At 41.7% G+C, this 16,404-nt stretch overlaps 1 protein-coding gene across 9 annotated transcripts in view; it reads left to right on the top strand.

The window, feature by feature from the left end:
• The first annotated feature begins 870 nt into the window (after positions 1-870).
• LOC135092853 (nuclear hormone receptor HR96-like) overlaps positions 871-16,404 on the top strand; it is a 211,426-nt gene continuing 195,892 nt past the window's right edge. For 2 of the 9 annotated variants that reach the window (XM_063991594.1, XM_063991595.1), the window contains exon 1: positions 883-1,141. The gene's annotated coding sequence lies outside the window, so the exon portion shown is untranslated. Of the gene's footprint in view, positions 1,142-1,198; positions 1,347-16,404 lie in introns of those variants that run through there. The other 7 variants (XR_010263092.1, XR_010263094.1, XR_010263095.1 and 4 more) reach the window with 6 other exon arrangements.

The following is a 16,404-nucleotide window of genomic DNA, read 5'->3' as shown; positions in this document are numbered from 1 at the left end:
ATATATATATATATATATATATATATATATATATATATATATATATATATATATATATATATATATATATATATATATATATATATATATATATATATATATATATATATATATATATATGCCTTTTTATGCCTATTTCGATTATTTATTTTACCTTTTTTGCCTGCCTATTTTGGAGTTTTTTTTGTGTCTAAACATCCGGGCTCTTTCCTTTCTCTCTCTCTCTCTCTCTCTCTCTCTCTCTCTCTTTGGGAATAACTTGACCACAGCGGCAAAAGTCTATGGGGCCTCTTCCTGCTTGGGAGCAGTAGGTAGATCATGAATACATGCATTTATGCACTTATGTATAGGAGTATTTCTTACGAGGCGAGATTGAAGCTGTTAAATTTACATTCTTTAGAGAGACGTAGGTTAAGAAGGGACCTGATAGAAGCCTTTAAGTGGTATAAAGGTTATAACAAAGGGGATGTAAGCAAAATTCTTAGGATCAGCAACCAGGATAGAACAAGAAATAACGGATTCAAGCTTGAAAAATTTAGGTTTAGGAAGGAGATAGGAAGAAATTGGTTCTCAAATAGAGTGGTAGATGAGTGGAACGGACTCAGTAATCATGTTGTTAGTGCTAGGACATTAGGGAACATTAAGAGAAAATTAGATGGCTTTATGGATGGGGATGATAGGTGGAAATAGATAGGTATATTTCATACAGGGACTGCCACGTGTAAGCCTGGTCGCTTCTTGCTGCTTCCCTTATGTTCTTATGTTCTTTTGTATATTCGCCACCTCAACAAGTGAAGATAAGATAGCAGTTCAAGGTCATCGTTTTATAAGCCTGTGGTTATGCATATCCTATTACTGTAATTTCAAACACTACCTGACAGAAGAAACTTTTACGTCTCGGTAGGCATTGTATATGAATTGCATGATGGATATCCACAACACAGCCAACATCAACCTCCTGACAGCCTCCTAGTGAAGGCCAAGCCAAAACCACGGCGAGACGAACACAGTAAACAAAGGTGGAGGGTGCCAGGCTGGGCAGCTGCTCTCCTCGTCCCTCGGCCTGTGTGCATGGCTACTGTTTGCAGGCCAGGGAGGTAGCGACACTGGGATAGAGGCCTACAGAGACATCATGCATGAGGTGAGGTTTGACATATTCCCGCAACACATCCAAATATGATGAATACGTGTCAGTGGAAATGATTCATGCTCGCGTGACGAGTGGAAGTGACGGCAGAGCAGCGAGTGATGAGTGTGGTAACCCCCTCCCCCCCAACTTCTGCCGCCTTCCTTTGCCTTGCTCTTTAGTGTTCAGTCGCCCTATACACGGCCACACATTACAACAGGTAGGGATTATTATGGAAGTAACCTTAGCCTATTTATTTCAGACTGGGCAGAGTGTAATGCCTTTACAAATCGTGATGTGCACAAAGAAGGATCAGCATTCAAATTAATAAACTGAATGAATATTAACCTAAACCAAATTAACATAACCAAGCCCTCTGATGAAAAGATTAATGTTGTGTCATTGTTAGCTAATAGTTCCTGCATTTGCTTGTTACCACCAGGTAGTCAACACATTTCGTGTAGTATTCTTAGTAAGGAATACAAATTTACGCTTTTGTAGTTATGTGATATCAGGAAGCCCTCCCACCCAAGAAAAAATGTAAAAAAATATGAATAAACCCAGAAAAAAGATGGAGCACACCTCTAAAGCATAACAAGTATAAGGTTACCAAACTAAGCCTAACCTAAACCTATTATCCATGCTGGGCTAATCTAGTTTAACTAAATCCCATGGACTATCAAGATCCTGCAAGTACTATAATCATACAATTGTAATATTGTAACTTATGGCATTTGTTCTGCAGTCAAGGTTGCTGTCATTGATGGGCACATACATAGAATTGTAAGGTATTGTGGAAATAGCCTTCATCTATTAATTTCAAGACATTGACTCTTTGTTTGTGGATAAAATTATGATTTTTTTTTAATAGTGTTCTACACAATGAAGGGATTAGCACTGAGATGAATGAAGCAAAGGCAGCCTTTGATGGAAATGCTAATGGTATTTCATTATTATCTGAATCATCTTGGGCAGTGATTCCCAAGTGTGAGGTGTACTTCATAGTGGGGATGTGAAGTCATCTAGTCAAAACTCATTGTTTTAAAAGTGCATATTGGAATAACTCCAATAAGAAAATGTTTATCATAATATCTTGTGTTGATGGTATTAATTTCATTTGCTTGTCCATACTTTAAGTTACTAAGGTAGCTGATTCTTAATATGTCTCGTTTTTCAAACTACGGTGTTAGTGTCAATTTGTTGGAGACACCAAAGATTCCTTGAATAATTGTTTGTGTCCTACTCCTCTCCAACAACAAACACCAATGATATTCATGATTCATATGAGATTGAAAGTTATGTTAAAAATATGATAATATATCAGTATAATTCTGTGCTAAAGGAAAATAGTATCCATCATCATAAGGAAGAGATTAAGGTGTTTATAACTGCATGCATTTGGGTGCCTTTACCCATGAGTTATGGTGCGTTTACCTTGTGTGGATCACCTACCAGATTAGAAGAGCTGTTGATTTCCATCACCTTCAAGGTTTACAGCATCTTCACATGATAAATGCAACATTGAAGTATTTTTAATGCACAAAACACTAAATTTTAGTTATTCTTGGTCAGAAACATGTTATATGCTCTAACTGGGCTTTGTCAAGCTTGGTCTAGCAAACAACATTACCTAGTAGATGTAAAAATTGTATTTATTTAACTATATGGAAAATCATATTGAGAATGTAAAATTTTGAACTGAATCAGCAGATAAAAACAAGGTAGGCTATATATGCTACAGGCATAGGAGATTGTAGGGTATGTAGTGGCTGGCGAGTTGGTTATTTTTAGCTGGAATGTACATACATCTCACCAGTTTCAATATGAAGCCATTATGGTAATATTCTAGATACCTCTCCCATGTTATTAATGATTTTTTTAAATTCCATTCTTTTGCAGACACATTTGAATAGTGTTTGGGGGTTAAAGGGCAGATGGCATTTCCTCACATTCTGTTACATTTTACATCTGTTCAAATGTGTCTGCGAAAAAATGGAATTCTAGAATATTGGCACCACTTTTTCCAGATTGATTTTGATACTTGTCAATTAATCTCATAATCACAAGCACAAGACTCCATAACTTGCCTCCAAACTAATTAAAGTAGTTGGCAATTAAAAATAATTTCTAGTATAGTTTTGAAAACTCTTGAAAACAATTATTTAATTGTATTCATTTGCAGGATATTTATAACTCCTTAATCTTGTGTATCAAGTTGAGGAAGTGAGGCTTCTCAGAAACAGCCAAATCTGTTCACATGTCTCTCTCAGGAGAGGCTCTCACCTGCCTGTACACTTCAACTACTAGATATTAGAGAATGTATGTACAACACCAATTACAAATAAAAAAACTATATATATATATATATATATATATATATATATATATATATATATATATATATATATATATATATATATATATATATATATATATATATATATATATATATATATATATATATATATATATATATATATATATAAAAATAAAGAGGAGGCAGTAGACACCTGCCGAAATGATAATTACTCCCAGTGAGGTCTAAAGCACTGTTCAGGGGTGCTGTGAACTTATCATTAAACCCAGCTGTGACCTCACTGAACGTTTCCCTTTGTGTCTCACAACACAAAGGGGCAGTCACAGCCTGCCCTCTAAAGACAACTCTCTTCCTCCACACAAAATTACAAGCACCTAATAACACACACACACACCCTTCACTCAAAAATTTTAAAATCATCATGGCGACTCCTACACCAACCTCGGAATCCCCATCTGGGAAGGGGACCATAAATGTCCCCAGGTCAGACTGCCTTTCTGTCGACGACCCTAAGTGTCTTGACACCCTCCCTCAACTTTTTCTTCATTAACTTCTGCAACGTTCGTGGTCTAAGATCTAATTTTCAATCTGTAGAACACCACCTCTCCTCTTCTAAACCTCATCTTCTTTTCCTCACTGAAACTCAGGTGTCTGAGGCAACTGACAGTAGCCTCTTTTCTGTTCCCTCCTACTTTCTCTATCCTCATTTTCAATCCAAAGCTGGGTGTTGCGTTTATGTACGCATTGACTTAACCTGCTCTCGTGCCCACGCTCTTGAATCTTCTGAGTTTTCCACCATCTGGCTACGACTACAGAGTCACTCTCAAGCTAAATTTATCTGTGCCGTATACCTTTCACCTAACTCCTCTGACTATAAGAAATTCTTTGACTACTTAACTTCGAAAGTAGAGCACATTCTGACCCTCTTCCCTTTTGCAGAGATCTCCATTCTTGTAGACTTCAATGTTCACCACCAGCTTTGGCTTTCCTCTCCCTTCACTGACCATCCTGGTGAACTAGCCTTCAACTTTGCTATCCTCCATGACCTAGAGCAATTGGTGCAACACCCCACTCGTATTCCTGACCATCTTGGAGATACGCCCAACATTCTTGATCTATTCCTGACCTCTAATCCTTCTGTTTATGCTATCACCCTTTCTTCTCCGTTGGGCTCCTCCGATCACAATCTCATATCTGTATCTTGTCTTATCGCTCCAATCCCTCCTCAGGATCCCCCTAAGTGAAGGTGCCTCTGGCATTTTGCCTCTTTTTCTTTTTTTTATGTAGGAAGGACACTGGCCAAGGGCAACAAAAATCTAATAAAAAAAATGCCCACTGAAATGCCAGTCCCATAAAAGGGTCAAAGCATTGGTCAAAAATTGATGAATAAGTGTCTTGAAACCTCCCTCTTGAAGGAATTCAAGTCATAGGAAAGTGGAAATACAGAAGCAGGCAGGGAGTTCCAGAGTTTACCAGAGAAAGGGATGAATGATTGAGAATACTGGTTAACTATTGCATTAGAGAGGTGGACAGAATAGGGGTGAGAGAAAGAAGAAAGTCTTGTGCAGCGAGGCCATGGAAGGAGGGGAAGCATGCAGTTAGCAAGATCAGAAGAGCAGTTAGCATGAAAATAGCGGTAGAAGACAGCTAGATATGCAACATTGCGGCGGTGAGAGAGAGGCTGAAGACAGTCAGTTAGAGGAGAGGAGTTGATGAGACGAAAAGCTTTTGATTCCACCCTGTCTAGAAGAGCAGTATGAGTGAACCCCCCCAGACATGTGAAGCATACTCCATACATGGATGGATAAGGCCCTTGTACAGAGTTAGCAGCTGGGGGGGTGAGAAAAACTGGCGGAGACGTCTCAGAACACCTAACTTCATAGAAGCTGTTTTAGCTAGAGATGAGATGTGAAGTTTCCAGTTCAGATTATAAGTAAAGGACAGGCCGAGGATGTTCAGTGTAGAAGAGGGGGACAGTTGACTGTCATTGAAGAAGAGGGGATAGTTGTCTGGAAGGTTGTGTCGAGTTGATAGATGGAGGAATTGAGTTTTTGAGGCATTGAACAATACCAAGTTTGCTCTGCCCCAATCAGAAATTTTAGAAAGATCAGAAGTCAGGCGTTCTGTGGCTTCCCTGCGTGATATGTTTACCTCCTGATGGGTTGGACGTCTATGAAAAGACGTGGAAAAGTGCAGGGTGGTATCATCAGCGTAGGAGTGGATAGGACAAGAAGTTTGGTTTAGAAGATCATTAATGAATAATAAGAAGAGAGTGGGTGACAGGACAGAACCCTGAGGAACACCACTGTTAATAGATTTAGGAGAAGAACAGTGACCGTCTACCACAGCAGCAATAGAACGGTCAGAAAGGAAACTTGAGATGAAGTTACAGAGAGAAGGATAGAAACCGTAGGAGGGTAGTTTGGAAATCAAAGCTTTGTGCCAGACTCTATCAAAAACTTTTGATATGTCCAAGGCAACAGCAAAAGTTTCACCAAAATCTCTAAAAGAGGATGACCAAGACTCAGTAAGGAAAGCCAGAAGATCACCAATAGAGCGGCCTTGACGGAACCCATACTGGCGATCAGATAGAAGGTTGTGAAGTGATAGATGTTTAAGAATCTTCCTGTTGAGGATAGATTGAAAAACTTTAGATAGGCAGGAAATTAAAGCAATAGGATGGTAGTTTGAGGGATTAGAACGGTCACCCTTTTTAAGAACAGGTTGAATGTAGGCAAAATTCCAGCAAGAAGGAAAGGTAGATGTTGACAGACAGAGCTGAAAGAGTTTGACTAGGCAAGGTGCAAGCACTGAGGCACAGTTTTGGAGAACAATAGGAGGGACCCCATCAGGTCCATAAGCCTTCTGAGGGTTTAGGCCAGTGAGGGCATGGAAAACATCATTGCGAAGAATTTTAATACGTGGCATGAAGTAGTTAGAGGGTGGAGGAGAGGCAGGAACAAGCCCAGAATCGTCCAAGGTAGAGTTTTTAGAAAAGGTTTGAGTGACGAGTTCAGCTTTAGAAATGGTAGATGTGATAGCAGTGGTGACATCTGGTTGAAATAAAGGGGGGAAAGAAGAAGCAAAGTTATTGGATATATTTTTGGCTAGATGCCAGAAGTCATGAGGGGAGTTAGATCTTGAAAGGTTTTGACACTTTCTGTTAATGAAGGAGTTTTTGGCTAGTTGGAGAACAGACTTGGCATGGTTCTGGGCAGAAATATAAAGGGTATGAGATTCTGGTGATGGAAGGCTTAAGTATCTTTTGTGGGCCACCTCTCTATCATGTATAACACGAGAACAAGCTGTGTTAAACCAAGGTTTAGAAAGGTTTAGGACGAGAAAAAGAGTGAGTAATGTACGCCTCCATGCCAGACACAATCACCTCTGTTATGCGCTCAGCACACAAAGACGGCTCTCAGACACGGAAGCAGTAATCATTCCAAGGAAAATTAGTAAAATACCTCCTCAGGTCCCCCCAACTAGCAACTTGTTAGGAGGAGGCAGTAGACACCTGCCAAAATGATAATTACTCCCAGTGAGGTCTAAAGCACTGTTCAGGGGGTGCTGTGAACTTATCATTAAACCCAGCTGTGACCTCACTGAACGTTTCCCTTTGTGTCTCACAACACAAGGAGGCAGTCACAGCCTGCCCTCTAAAGACAACTCTCTTCCTCCACACAAAACTACAAGCACCTAATAACACACACACCTTTCACTCAAAAATTTTAAAATCATCATGGCGACTCTTACACCAGCCTCGGAGTCCCCATCTGGGGAGGGGACCATAAATGTCCCCAGGTCGGACTGCCTTTCTGTCGACGACCCTAATTGTCTTGACACCCCCCTCAACTTTTTCTTCATTAACTTCTGCAACATTCACGGTCTAAGATCTAATTTTCAATCTGTAGAACACCACCTCTCCTCTTCTAAACCTCATCTTCTTTTCCTCGCTGAAACTCAGGTGTCTGAGGCAACTGACAGTAGCCCCTTTTCTGTTCCCTCCTACTTTCTCTATCCTCATTTTCGATCCAAAGCTGGATGCTGCGTTTATGTGCGCAATGACTTAACCTGCTCTCGTGCCCACGCAAGGTGATGGCATCTGATTCTGACCCAATTAATGTACCTATCTTTGTGTCATCCGCAAATTTACTAACATCACTACTAATTCCACTATCCAAATCATTGATATATATATTAAAAACAACAATGGCCCTAATACTGTCCTGTGTGTCACCCCACTAATTACATGACCCCACTTGGATTTAGAGCCGTTTATTACAGCTCATTGTTGCCTGTCGCTTAGCCATGACCTTATCCAACCTAACACCCTCCCATCTATCCCGTGCGCCCTAACCTTTCTCAGGAGCCTCTGATGGGGTACCTTGTCAAAAGCTTTACTAAAGTCCAGATATAAGATGTCATAACTATCACCATTGTCTACTGCCTCGTACACTTTACTGTAAAAACTTAACAAATTCGTCAGGCAAAACTTCCCCTTCCTGAAGCCATGCTGTAACTGATTTATCAAGTTATGTTTGTCTAAATGCTCCCTAATGTTCTTCGCTATTATTGATTCCAATATTTTACCCACAACTGAAGTTAATTTGACAGGTCTATAAATAGACACTAAAGTTTTATCTCCTTTCTTAAAGGTGGGTACTACATTAGCCTGCCTCCACATTACTGGTACCTCACCTGACTCAAGTGATTTCCCTAAAGACAGAAACTAACTGCTCACTAATAACCCCTGCATTCCTTAAGTACTCTGGGATATATTTCATCTGGTCCTGGTGTCTTGAACTTTTTTAGCCTATCTATCTCTTGTTCCACTACCTCCTTAGTTATGGTAATATCTGTCAGCTTCTCATTCACAATTTTCAATTCTCATTCTTCAAATATCAGGTGAAACCCTTCATTTCATATTCAGAGCTTAAACCTGCTTATTTATTTATTTATTTATTTATTTATTTATTTATTTATTTATATTTTCAATGCTTGCCCAAATTGAGGTGCATCTTATAAGCCCATATGTCTTATAAGCTGTCAAATTCAGTGTGTATATATATATATATATATATATATATATATATATATATATATATATATATATATATATATATATATATATATATATATATATATATAATAGAACAGGTTTTTAGTTATAAATGAGATAAGCATGGATACACCAGACTTCATTCTTCATTTATTGTGTGGCGGGATGCTTTGCCCACTGCCTGCATTCTATTCTCCGGTCCCCTGGGACCTGACACCAGCCTCTGGTCACCTGCCTATCACCACGTGAGGGTGAGGTCGACCCTCACGCCCTTTGTCTCTGGATGCCAGTCAGTGTCTGTCCAGTCATGCTGGTGGACATTTGTAGTCTGTGTCCGCCTGGCCTCGGTGGTGGACATGGGATACTTGGACAGCTTCACCTTATTATCATTTTGTACAGTTTTATTATATTAATACATTGCAGTTGATTATTTATCACCATGTTTGTTTAGCCACCTATACTCAGTACTAGAAACAGATTTAAATAGTACATAAAAATTAGTGGGAGGGGTGTGATGGAGTCAACGCCACATGGGCCTCTTGGCCCATGTGACCTGCCTGCTTGTTGCCAGCTACTCCAGCTACGTTCATTGCCTCTGGGTAACCTGCCAAGCTGTCACCGATGCATCTCTGCTAGACACATATATGCTACACATATATGGTGCTTTCTTCAAGCTGCTTTCAGGGCCTCTTTCAAGCTTTTTATGCTGAGCTTGCCCCACCAGCCTGTGTCGGTATGACTTAAAGCTGTTATGGACGCTGCCCCTGTTTCAAGTTTGGACTTTTAAGCCATCACTGATGCAACTCGACTGCTTTGCTGCTTATCCCATTGTTCCAAGACTTTGGATCTCATGCCATCAGTCTTTGCATCTGCAAGTTTTGGTGTTTCCTGTCTATTTAGTTTTTCATGCTTGTGGCTTCCAGTGCATATCTGGCATGATCCACCACACTTGAAGTTATTATCACTATCATGTGCATTATTAGTGCAGTGTTATGATTTTTGCAGTGTATTGTTGTTATTTTGCAATTTATTGGCATAGAAACACCTTGTTCTTTTGTTTTATGGCCTCTAGTGTTGTCCTAGTTTTTATTGGCTTCTTATTTACTGTGCTGAAGTTACAGCTAGTGTGAGTTTTGTTTTTGGGCACTGTGCTCTCTTTTCTGACGTCTCTGCTATGTAAGTTTTGTGATTTGCCAGTGTGTACTTACTTTTACGATGTCTTTGTTGTGAGCCTTGCGATTGGGTATAGTGTATACGTCACGTGTCTTACACAGCTAATCATGTCTTTATTATGTGAATTAATTCAGTGTGCCTGCATCACCCCATATGCTTTGTTCGCTATGAGGATGCACCAAGATAGGTGGCTGAGCAATGTGGCCAGATTCTCCAGTCCCCTGGACTATATATATGTATATATATTTATGTATATGTTTATATATATATATATATATATATATATATATATATATATATATATATATATATATATATATATATATATATATATATGTGTGTGTGTAATAATAATAATAATAATAATAATAATAAACGGTTTATTCTTTAGGCAGTCAACAAACTGAAAATGTACATTGGGTGTGGGAAAATACTTGACATTCATCCTAAAGGTAAGTCAAATCTAGAAGAGACTATTGGTTGATGGCTCGCACCATGGTGGGAATCACACTGAGTCTGTACCGGTCCGTACGCGGCGCCTTTAGGGGCGTTATCTTGTTGTGGTGTCTGGTGGCACGGGCCGGGCGAGGCGCGTCAGGCGGCAGCATGTTTCTGAGATGTGGATGATTCAGAATTCCTTTTCCAAACTTCTCCAGAGCCTCACGGTACCTGGTGGATAGTCTGGACAGGCTCAGGGTGTTCAGGGCTTCTTCATAGGTGGTGTATGCAGGGCCAAGGATGACCCTGCACGCCCTTTTCTGCACACTCTCCAACTGTAGCTGTTGAGTTTGTGTGAGGGAGGAGGACCACGCTGGGGAGGCGTACATGAGTTTGGGGAGGATGAAGGTAAGATACACCCCCCTTAACTCATCTGTCGGCGTCCCCAGCGACCTGAGTCTGCGCAGCATGTACAGCCTGTAGGTAGCTGATCTTATGGTGCTGGCGACATGCTGTTTCCAGGTCAGCTGATTGTCCACCGTGACTCCGAGGAGCTTGGCACATCGGACCACCTGGAGGGGGTGAGGGCCCACTGAGAGCTGGGGAGGGGGCACTGGTACAGAGGAGGTACAGAAATGCATCACCACAGTTTTGCTGTGGTTGATGGTCATCCTGCTCTCCTCCGTCCACGTCTGCAGCCGCTCCAGAATCGCTTGCAGTGGCGAGTAGTCCGGGTTCTTGGTGGAAACTGGGATGCCCACGGTGCAGCCGTCCACATACTTCCAGTGATGGGGGGTGTCAGTGAGGGCGTCGTTAATGAGGAGGAGGAAGCATAGAGGACCCATCTTGGTCCCCTGGGAGACTCCACATGTCAGCTGTTGGAAAGTAGAGACAGAGCCCTGATAGCGAACGGCCTGACGCCTCCCTGTGAGGAAGTCGGTTAGCTATGCTGTCAGGTTAGGAGGGAGACCCAGACTCACTGCCTTGCTGATGACAACAGTGTGATCAACAAGATCAAAAGCCTTTTTGAAGTCCACAAAAGCAACAGCTAGAGAGGTGTTTCGCTTGTCCAGGTGGCTGTGGATGAATTCAAGGAAGCTGGTCAGGTAATGGGAGGTGGAGGTGGCTTTAATATTTCCAAACTGTCTGATATCCACGGTATTACAGATTTTGGTGTAGGCCCAGTCATATACAAAATCTTCACAAATAAGGCTAGGGATGGGAGTGATAGAGACTGGCCTGAGGTCATTGAGTGAGTGTGGACTGGAGGTTTTGGGGATGGGGGTGACGTAAGATGTCTTCCAGTCCTTGGGGCAAGAGTGTTGGGAGAGTGAAGCGTTTATTATGGAGCATAGCGGTGTTGCTAGCTCTACAGCAAATTCCTTGTAAATTTTTATAGGGAGGTCAGTGGGAGTGGTGGATCTTGGTTTGAATTTGAGTATTCTCTTAAAAACATCCACCGCCTGGACACTGGGGGGATGAGAGGGGGCTGGAAGATAGGCAGGAAGCAGAGTGGTGTGGAGGGGAGGAAAGGTTTGACAGATAGCAGCAAAGTGATCGTTCATCTCCTGAGCCGCGAGAGTAGCAGGAAGGTGTGAGGTGCAAGGAAGAGACGAAGTGTGCTTTTGTAGGCCACACAAAGCTTTGATGTGTGTGTGTGTGTGTGTGTGTGTGTGTGTGTGAGGTAGGCAGGGATACACCAGATTTCCTTCTTCATTTATTGCAATGTTTCACCTTCACAGAAGGCATCATCAGGCTAAAAAACTAAAAATACTAAAAATACTAAAAATAAGTATAAAGACAAATATTATAAAATATCACATCACATTAGGGCCAAGATTAAAAAAAAAAGTACACTTTTTTTTTTATGTAGGAAGGACACTGGCCAAGGGCAACAAAAATCTAATAAAAAAAATATGCCCACTGAAATGCCAGTCCCATAAAAGGGTCAAAGCAGTGGTCAAAAATTGATGAATAAGTGTCTTGAAACCTCCCTCTTGAAGGAATTTAAGTCATAGGAAGGTGGAACATAAGAAATAAGGGAAGCTGCAAGAAGCGACCAGGATTACACGTGGCAGTCCCTGTATGAAACACACCTACCTATTTCCATCTGCTATCCCCATCCATAAACTTGTCTAATCTTCTCTGAAAGCTCTCTAGTGTCCTAGCACTAACTACATGATTACTGAGTCCGTTCCACTCATCTACCACTCTATTTGAAAACCAATTTTTCCTATCTCCTTCCTAAACCTAAATTTTTCAAGCTTGAACCCGTTATTTCTTGTTCTACCCTGGTTGCTGATCCTAAGAATTTTGCTTACATCTCCCTTGTTATAACCCTTATACCACTTGAAGACTTTTATCAGGTCCCCTCTTAACCTACGTCTCTCTAAAGAATGTAAATTTAACAGCTTCAACCTCGCCTCGTAAGGAATACTCCTCATCCCCTGTATCCTTTTAGTCATTCTCCTCTGTACTGATTCTAATAGACCTATATCTTTCCTGTAATGTGGGGACCAGATCTGCACTGCGTAGTCTAGATGAGGTCTGACCAGCGCCAAGTCTAACTTTAATATTACTCCCGGCCTTCTAGTTTTAACACTTCTAAAAATGAATCCTAGTACCCTATTTGCCTTGTTTCTGGCTTCTATGCATTGTTTCCCTAGACGGAGTTCAGAGCTAACTGTAACTCCTAAATCTTTCTCGTACCCTGTACCTACTAGAGTTTGGTTGTCTAATGTGTACCTATTGTGTGGGTTTCCTCTACCTATGCTAAGCACTTTGCATTTATTGATATTAAATTGCATTTGCCATCTATCCGTCCATTCATTCATTCTATCTAAGTCTGCTTGCAAGGCGATGGCATCCGATTCTGACCTAATTAATCTATCTATCTTTGTGTCATCCGCAAATTTACTAACATCACTACTAATTCCACTATCCAAGTCATTGATATACATTAGAAATAACAATGGCCCTAATACTGATCCCTGTGGCAACCCACTAATTACATGTCCGTCTATTGTCCATTGTTTATTGTCCGTTTATTACCACTCTCTGTCGCCTGTTACCAAGCCATGACCCTATCCAGCCTAACACCTTCCCATCTATCCTGTGTGCCCTAACCTTTCTCAGGAGCCTTTGATGGGGTACCTTGTCAAATGCTTTACTAAAGTCCAGATATAAGATATCATAACTATCACCTTATATAACTATAAGGAGGAGGAGGCAGTAGGCACCTGCCGAAACGATAATTACTCCCAGTGAGGTCTAAAGCACTGTTCAAGGGGTGCTGTGAACTTATCATTAAACCCAGCTGTGACCTCACTGAACGTTTCCCTTTGTGTCTCACAACACAAGGGGGCAGTCACAGCCTGCCCTCTAAAGACAACTCTCTACCTCCAGACAAAACTCCAAGCACCTAATAGCACACACACCCTTCACTCAAAAATTTTAAAATCATGGCAACTCCTACACCAGCCTCGGAGTCCCCATCTGGGGAGGGGACCATAAATGTCCCCAGGTCGGACTGCCTTTCTGTCAACGACCCTAAGTGTCTTGACACCCACCTCAACTTTTTCTTCATTAACTTCTGCAACATTCGCGGTCTAAGATCTAATTTTCAATCTAGAACACCACCTCTCCTCTTCTAAACCTCATCTTCTTTTCCTCACTGAAACTCAGGTGTCTGAAGCAACTGACAGTAGCCCCTTTTCTGTTCCCTCCTACTTTCTCTATCCTCATTTTCGATCCAAAGCTGGATGCTGCGTTTATGTGCGCAATGACTTAACCTGCTCTCGTGCCCACGCTCTTGAATCTTCCGAGTTTTCCACCATCTGTCTACAACTACAGAGTCATTCTCATACTAAATTTATCTGTGCTGTATACCTCTCTCCTAACTCCTCTGACTATAAGAAATTCTTTGACTACTTAACTTCCAAAGTGGAGCACATTCTGACCCTCTTCCCTTTTGCAGAGATCTCCATTCTTGGAGACTTCAATGTTCACCACCAGCTTTGGCTTTCCTCTCCCTTCACTGACCATCCTGGTGAACTAGCCTATAACTTTGCTATCCTCCATGACCTAGAGCAATTGGTGCAACACCCTACTCGTATTCCTGACCGTCTTGGAGATACGCCCAACATTCTTGACCTTTTCCTGACCTCTAATCCTTCTGCTTATGCTGTCATCCTTTCTTCTCCGTTGGGCTCCTCCGATCACAATCTCATATCTTTATCTTGTCCTATCACTCCAGTCCCTCCTCAGGATCCCCCTAAGCGAAGGTGCCTGTGGCGTTTTGCCTCTGCTAGTTGGGGGGACCTGAGGAGGTATTTTGCTGATTTTCCTTGGAATGACTACTGGTTCCGTGTCAGAGACCCGTCTTTGTGTGCTGAGCGCATAACAGAGGTGATAGTGTCTGGCATGGAGGCGTACATTCCTCACTCTTTTTCTCGTCCTAAACCTTCTAAACCTTGGTTTAACACAGCTTGTTCTCGTGCTATACATGATAGAGAGGTGGCCCACAAAAGGTACTTAAGCCTTCCATCACCAGAATCTCATGCACTTTATATTTCTGCCCGGAACCAAGCCAAGTCTGTTCTCCAACTAGCCAAAAACTCCTTCATTAACAGAAAATGTCAAAAACTTTCAAGATCTAACTTCCCTCGTGATTTCTGGCATCTAGCCAAAAATATCTCCAATAACTTTGCTTCTTCTTCTTTCCCTCCTCTACTTCAACCAGATGTCACCACTGCTATCACATCTATTTCTAAAGCTGAACTCTTTGCTCAAACCTTTGCTAAAAACTCTACCTTGGACAATTCTGGGCTTGTTCCTCCCTCTCCTCCACCCTCTGACTACTTCATGCTATGTATTAAAATTCTTCGTAATGATGTTTTCCATGCCCTCGCTGGTCTAAACCCTCGGAAGGCTTATGGACCTGATGGGGTCCCTCCTATTGTTGTCCGAAACTGTTCCTCTGTGCTTGCACCTTGCCTAGTCAAACTCTTTCAGCTCTGTCTGTCAACATCTACCTTTCCTTCTTGCTGGAAGTTTGCCTACATTCAACCTGTTTCTAAAAAGGGTGACCGCTCTAATCCCTCAAACTACCGTCCTATTGCTTTAATTTCCTGCTTATCTAAAGTTTTTGAATCTATCCTCAACAGGAAGATTCTTAAACATCTATCACTTCACAACTTTCTATCTGATCGCCAGTATGGGTTCCGTCAAGGCCGCTCTACTGGTGATCTTCTGGCTTTCCTTACTGAGTCTTGGTCATCCTCTTTTAGAGACTTTGGTGAAACTTTTGCTGTTGCCTTGGACATATCAAAAGCCTTTGATAGAGTCTGGCACAAAGGTTTGATTTCCAAACTACCCTCCTACGGTTTCTATCCTTCTCTCTGTAACTTCATCTCAAGTTTCCTTTCTGACCGTTCTATTGCTGCTGTGGTAGACGGTCACTGTTCTTCTCCTAAATCTATTAACAGTGGTGTTCCTCAGGGTTCTGTCCTGTCACCCACTCTCTTCTTATTATTCATTCATGATCTTCTAAACCAAACTTCTTGTCCTATCCACTCTTATGCTGATGATACCACCCTGCACTTTTCCACGTCTTTTCATAGACGTCCAACCCTTCAGGAGGTAAACATATTACGCAGGGAAGCCACAGAACGCCTGACTTCTGATGTTTCTAAAATTTCTGATTGGGGCAGAGCAAACTTGGTATTGTTCAATGCCTCAAAAACTCAATTCCTCCATCTATCAACTCGACACAATCTTCCAGACAACTATCCCCTCTTCTTCAGTGACACTCAACTGTCCCCCTCTTCTACACTGAACATCCTCGGTCTGTCCTTTACTTATAATCTGAACTGGAAGCTTCACATCTCATCTCTAGCTAAAACAGCTTTTATGAAGTTAGGTGTTCTGAGACGTCTCCGCCAGTTTTTCTCACCCTCCCAGCTGCTAACTCTGTACAAGGGCCTTATCCGTCCATGTATGGAGTATGCTTCACATGTCTGGGGGGGCTCCACTCATACTGCTCTTCTAGACAGGGTGGAATCAAAAGCCTTTTGTCTCATCAACTCCTCTCCTCTAACTGATTGTCTTCAGCCCCTCTCTCACCGCTGCAATGTTGCATATCTAGCTGTCTTCTACCGTTATTTTCATGCCAACTGCTCTTCTGATCTTGCTAACTGCATGCCTCCCCTCCTTCCGCGGCCTCGCTGCACAAGACTTTCTTCTTTCTCTCACCCCTATTCTGTCCACCTCTCTAACCCAAGAGTTAACCAG

The sequence above is a fragment of the Scylla paramamosain genome, chromosome 41 (assembly GCF_035594125.1).
Source record: "Scylla paramamosain isolate STU-SP2022 chromosome 41, ASM3559412v1, whole genome shotgun sequence".
Taxonomy (NCBI): domain Eukaryota; kingdom Metazoa; phylum Arthropoda; class Malacostraca; order Decapoda; family Portunidae; genus Scylla; species Scylla paramamosain.
The sequence above is the reverse complement of the archived record's forward strand: the minus strand, read 5'-3'. Positions and strand labels throughout refer to the sequence as shown.